At 45.3% G+C, this 6,451-nt stretch overlaps 1 pseudogene across 1 annotated transcript; it reads left to right on the plus strand.

The window, feature by feature from the left end:
* The first annotated feature begins 3,013 nt into the window (after positions 1-3,013).
* LOC146209727 (uncharacterized) lies at positions 3,014-5,621 on the plus strand (annotated as a pseudogene). Its single transcript, XR_014701186.1, has 3 exons — positions 3,014-3,035; positions 3,872-4,206; positions 4,596-5,621. The product of XR_014701186.1 is annotated as an uncharacterized LOC146209727 (transcript).
* The last annotated feature ends 830 nt before the right edge of the window (positions 5,622-6,451 follow it).

Below are 6,451 nucleotides of genomic sequence, written 5' to 3' on the forward strand. Positions count from 1 at the left end.
CGATGATAAGCGTAGGCGTCGTCGATAATCATAACGTCCCATGCTCTCCTGGTGTCGAGCTGGTTAACGGGCTGGCACCCGCTTTGAAACTTTCAAGTCCAGTAAAGAGCCTCGAAATGGTTCTACCGCTTGGGATACAGGGGATGTGGCACTTGGCATCTTTCAGTTCTGAATAAAATCCGGAGCAGTAAATCAAAGGCCAGAAAGCACTATCTTTTCCCAGCTCCGCCTGTTCACGTGTGAGACTTGTAATTTTAGATACCTGCAATGCAGTTATATTTACCTCAACCTAAAATTGATGTCGATCCGATGACAATCGTTACATACTAGCGTCGTTCTCAGTTGCCGAGAGAGATAAATACTGATCGGCACCCTTCTTTGACGGCGTAAACGCACAAGCTCTTAAGCAGCGGAGCTTTTCCAAAGCTGAGTTTTGAGACAACATTCTGGCGCCATTGTCTTGTTAATGACATTTTCCAGCTACCAAGACTCCCCTATAAGCATTGTGGGGACCGTCCCCGCCACATTCAAAGTTCCCGCGGCTACTGATGCGCCGCCGCTTAACCCGTCCTTCTCCCCGCTCGTTCCCGGGATAACCGGTCCCGCGCGAGGTCGCCTCGCCCTCTCCTCTCTTCACTCCTGAGACGACCCGCGGATCGCTGCCTGCCCATTCAGACGACGACCCCGATGACCTCCCGCCCCATCATGGACTTCCGGACGTGAGATTAAAGAGCTTTATTACACGGCCCGCTGTGTATTCGTCTTGCGCATCCCTCGGGCAGAGGAATCGCCCACAGCATTTAGTCCAAATATTAGGGCAATAGACAAATTGATACGCCCGAAACCGGGCCTTGTGTTTATCTCGGCTAGACACAGACTAATTGAAGGTTTTGAATACGAGAAAACTATTTTTTACACAGCTGTGTGCAGCTAAAGGGGGTTTGTATGGCTTGTACTATCCTTCCGTGTTTAGCAACCTTTTTATAGATCATATAGGTAGTATTCACTAGTGGTCAACACTGATCCACGGACGCGTCGCAATGCCTCATGGGAAGCAGTTGCTTCCGTCCCGTCATTGCTTAGCCCCAACGCCGCCTGAACAACCGCTCGGCGGCTGCGTTGGACATCTGCAGCATCGACAGTGGCTGTTCTCTGCATTGCGGCGGCGGTTTTTCGTCGGGATTATGGTAATTTGTGCTGTGTGCGGTTGCAACAACAGATCGGACCGAAGGTCTGGTTCGGTGAAGAAAATGCGAAAAAAGTGAGCTTTTTTTCGGTGCCCAACGTAATTCGCGGGCAATGCAGGATGACTCTCGAGCTGTCAGAGAAGCGTCGTGCGGAATGGTTTAGACGCCTCCGCCGAAGCGATATCAACGTAAAAGCGACGGACTACAAGATGTCCAGCGAGCATTTTTTTTGTCCGGTAAGTATCTCCCACTATGAACGTGAACTATGAGCGGGAAACTAACGTTTTGTGCCTGTTAACGTTTGGGTTGTTTTAAGAAGGAAAATTTTTGCACATTTTTCCACTGTCAGCTCTGTCTGCGACGGCGTACGGTTGCGCGCTCCTCTGCGTACTGCCGTCTGCTGTTGGCGCTTCGAAAGCAGTCTTTGTGCTGGTTAAAATTAGTATGTATGCCTTTACAGGGATGTCTCTAGTTTACGACTCTCGGCTATTTCTGATACAGGGCAATGGCGTACGGTTTCGGATACCTCTGTTTACTGCCTTGAGTAGGCTCTCCAAATGTAGCCGTTTTATGATCGCTAAAATTAGCATGCACGGCCTGACAGAAACGATTCTAGTTGTGCGAAAGGGCGCTTCTTTTGCAACTAAAATCGAGGGCGATGCATTGTTGGAAAATGGCGATCAATGACCTCAGGTTGTTGCACAGCATATCCTCGGTTCACGGTTGTAATTGTGATCTTACCAATTTCCAGGCAAGCCGTCTTACTTAATGGATGAAGCAAATCCAGACTGGGCACCGAGCCTTCTCCTGGGATATGACACAAAGCCGATGGCTCTCGCAGATAAGAGGTATGCTCCTACACAATGCATCATGTTTGAAAACCGCATGGAAAAAATCCAACACAACTTGGTCTGTCGTGTGCATAGTAACATTAAACTAAACTTTTCTGTATAATTGTTTATTTATTGCATAACCTGAGATGTGCCATGGACTAGTTACTGTCTTGTGTTTTCCAGCAGCTGTGAAATATGAAGCAGCAGATTTTCTTCCAATAGTTAGTTGCACTGTCTGGGTTAGCAAAGAGTGTTTTTTTGCCTAATCTTTCTGTATTTATCTATTATAGTAGTCAACTCCATAAACACTATATACAGTGTATAAGTGGTCATTCCATTACAGAGGCCTGACTTCCTTCATGCACAGACGCCGAGTAAACAGAGCTACTGCCACAAAGCAGTGCTAGCTCCTCTCAACTTGGAGCAAGAGGAGAACCATGCTGAAAAACAGACTCGAGGCACCAGAGTGAAAAGTAAAAAATATTTATTGAATCCCAGGAGTTGGTCTTGAACAGAAACTGTCACCTTTTCCTCTCCTCTAACCTACAGATGGAACTGGCAAGCCTTACCTCAACATGCAGTCTACTGAGCCAATTGTCACTTTAAATGCTATACACTGCCTCTGTACGTATCACAATACTAAGCCCTTCATATTTGTGCTTGATTATTGACACACTAATGAGAATACTTTTAATCATAGATGAAGAGCCGTCGTTATCAGCACCCGCAGGAAGCCATGTTGGCCAGACATGTGATTTTAGAGGCCTCACACACACTCTATTTCCTGGTCCCCCTACCAGCACTCCAGGCAAGTATAATGGCATTCATAAGTTGCATACTGCAACCTTGCAAAAGGTTATCAGAAACAGAACACATCAGAAATGCATATGGAATATGAGGATCTCAAGTTGAATGTACATCAATTTGCCACGTTTCATTCCAGGCTCGACTGGCAATGAAACTACATATCCTGCTTCAAGTCCACTTGTTGATATGGAAGTGACCACGGTTTCATGTAAGTATTCTATACAGTTACCTGCCGGTGCCAAGGTAAATGGACCAAGGTTGTACATTACCTCATTCTATTTTACCACATGTTCAACAGGCAACAAAGCTCAGAATACTGGGAAAGCTACATCTAATGTTGATGCTGCCGTGAACACAGTTTCCAGTAAGTCATCATCATCATAAGCCTGACTATACCCACTGCAGGGCGAAGGCCTCTCCCATATTCTAATAACAAAATTTAGGGACAGAAGTGAAGAGTTCGGCCAGCAGTAAGGTGACCCTGGCCTGCTCCTCCCCGCTACAGAGGTAAAGAAAAAGTAAAAGGAGAGCTAGGGTGTTCAAGGAGGGTGATTATTGTCATAATGCAATTAATTGCTTGGGGTGGTTAAAGTTATAGAGGAGATCACGCACGTATAGGGTGTCACTCGTCTCACATAAAATCGACGTGTAGCACAGTTTCCATACACATCATCACTGAACTGTTGCAGGGATCTCTAAACATGCTCGTATTCTAGCACAATGTTCATGAATTCACAACGCAAACTGTTGCTAGAAAAAGTATAAAGTACATGCACGTCTCGGCACAAATGCATATCATAGACAAAAGGCCAGCCAATTTCTAAAAAAATATTAATGAAAGCATCGTTGTCAGGCGAAAGGCCAGTGAATTGCTAAAAAAAAATAATGACATCATCGTTGCCAGGCAAAAGGCCAGTCAATTGCTAAAAAAATAATGAAAGCATCGTTGATGCATATGCATGCGTGGTAAGCACTGTAAACTGTATGTGTACGTAGCACGCGCATCACATTACCCTCATTATCACATTCCTCTTAATGCTCCAGATGTGAAAGATGCTGTAGCCCAGACTGAAGCAACAGATCATTACTTCACCTGCTTGGAAGAAGACAACAGATCTTTACGCTCTCAACTGCAGAAGGCGCAAAAGCAGCTCAGTGTCTTTCAGATGAGTCAAGATGCATTAGAACAAGATGAAGGCAGAGCTCAATTTTACACTAGACTTCCAAACTTTGCCCTTCTAATTTCTAACTTCAGCATCGTTGAAGAAATCATCTCGCATGGCCGAAGAAATGTGCTGACAAAATTCCAGGAATTGGTTCTGACTTTGATGAGCCTACGCCTCGGAGTACCTCTGCAAGACCTGGCCTACAGATTTATTGTAAGTGGAATGCAATTACTTGTTCACGGAAATGCAACTACTTCGCAGTTTGATGGTAACACCCTACCATGACGGTACAGTGGTTAGAGTGCTCGACTACCATGTCAAAGGATGCGGGATCAAATCCTAGCTGCGGTGGATGCTTTTCGACGGAGGTAAAAAGCAAGGTGCCCGTGTGATGTCTGTGCACGCGTAAAAATTCCAGGTGGTCCAAATTTCCAGAGACATCCACTGCGGAGTCTCGCATAGCCGGAGTCGCTTTGGGACGTTAAACCCACACAACACCAAACCACCAATTGTATGTTCTTGAAAAGCTTGAATGAGTAATTTATCTATGGCAATTGTAAGCACTGTCTTCTCTTTCAACATCAGTTTTTCTGTTCTTCCAGGTGAGCCCAGCCACAGCCACCCGGATTGTTGAAAAGCGGCTAAATGTCATGTATATACACCTGAATCATTTAGTGCAATGGCCAGAACGTGAAATACTTCAACGAAGCTTGCCAATGGCATTCAGGAAAGAGTTTGGTACTAAGGTTGGCTGTCGTAATAGACTGCTTTGAGGTCTTCATTGAGCGGCCCTCGTACGTTTTGCCCAGGTTGCAAACCTGGTCCAGTTACAAGCATCACAACACTGTTAAGTACCTGATTGGGATTGCACCTCAAGGATCAATCACATATATTTCGACAGGATGGGGAGGCCGCACAAGTGACAAGCATTTGACTGAATCATGTGGCATGTTAGATAACCTCTTGTCAGGCGATACTGTGTTAGCAGATCGAGGCTTCACTATTAGTGATGCTGTGCATTCAGTTTGCACGCCTTGAGGTGCCTGCATATACCAGGGGGAAGCCACAGTTGTCAGCATGGGAAGTTGAGAGAACTACGGTGCTGGCCAATGTCCGCATTCACGTTGAAAGGGTAATTGGCATGCTGCGACGAAAGTGCAGGATAATATCAGGTATTGTGCCAATAGAGCTGTTAATGGTTCGAAGTGGAGAGAGAGTTGCACCATTTGACACGATTGTTGCTGTGTGTGCAGCGCTTGCAAATTTGAGCAAGTCGGTTGTCCCCTTCGAATAGCTCCAGCTGGAACTATAGAGCCTCGTAACAGACTTCTCAGTGGAGCGGCAATGTCAACTAATGATGAAAACGTGAACAGATCAGCGGAAGAAATTCGGACTGTTTAGATTAGCATTTTCATCCTCCTTCTTTTGCCTCTCTTTGTAAGCTTGTATCTTTAGCAGCAGAAGCGCTTAGACGCTTTTGCAACCTGTGAGCACATTTGTTGGGTATGCTATTGGATTCTCTTTTGTTTATTTGACATGGATTTTTAAACACCAAATGGCTTTTTCCTGTCCTATTCAGACAACAGCTGCCAAGTTGCATCAGAGCGATGCAGCTAAGCTAACTTGGATCAAGTGCATGTGGGGATGGAAATGAGATTTTCGAGGTGTATAGAAACATGGACTAAAGAAATAAGTATGTTTTCAAAGACAAGTGTTTTAACCATTGTGGACAGCAGCACTTGCAGCACTTGTGCTGGTGACCTGCATAAAAGGAATCCTCCAAGCTCACAAGCACTCTTTATTTTTGGGACCGTAAGCTGCCGAAATATGAAATGAAAGCATGCTGCGAAGAATGTCACTTTTTTTTCAGTCTTGCAACTGTTGCAAAACCATGCTTTGGACTTTGGGGCCCGCTTCAAACCTGCACATGTGAAATGAAACCATCTACCACAACAGCTCTTTCCACTGCACTCTACCATCTTGCCATATTGGCCTTGGGAACAGTAGCAAAATTGTTTTGGTTCTTCATCTTCAGCAGAGGCAAAGCAGTCCAGTGCTGAAAGAGCAACTCTGGAAGAAGGACTTGCTCAAAAAAAATCCTTACATTTTTGCACAACATTAGCACAAAACAGGGTGTCGATGTGGATCCGATCGATATGCGATTCTGAAGGAGTCCACAGGACAAAGTCGCAGTAATCCCGTTGGCACACACCTGCACCTGAATTTGGAAGTAGTATACGTGCCCATTTTTCAGTGCTGGTGTGCCATTTGGTAACAATTGCAAGAAACCACTGCTCTGGTTGGTCACGTCTAGAGCGTATTTTGCCGAATAAGGGCACTTGATTTCAAGAAGGCCTTCTCCGTAACAAATACATACAATCAGGCCATCGGGGCATGCTGCCAGGAATGGATGATTTGCTGAAATTTGTAAGCCATCATTGTGGCAAATGAAATTGCC

This window comes from Amblyomma maculatum, chromosome 1, assembly GCF_055883805.1.
Source record: "Amblyomma maculatum isolate TAMU_Amacu chromosome 1, ASM5588380v1, whole genome shotgun sequence".
NCBI classification, from domain to species: Eukaryota; Metazoa; Arthropoda; class Arachnida; order Ixodida; family Ixodidae; genus Amblyomma; species Amblyomma maculatum.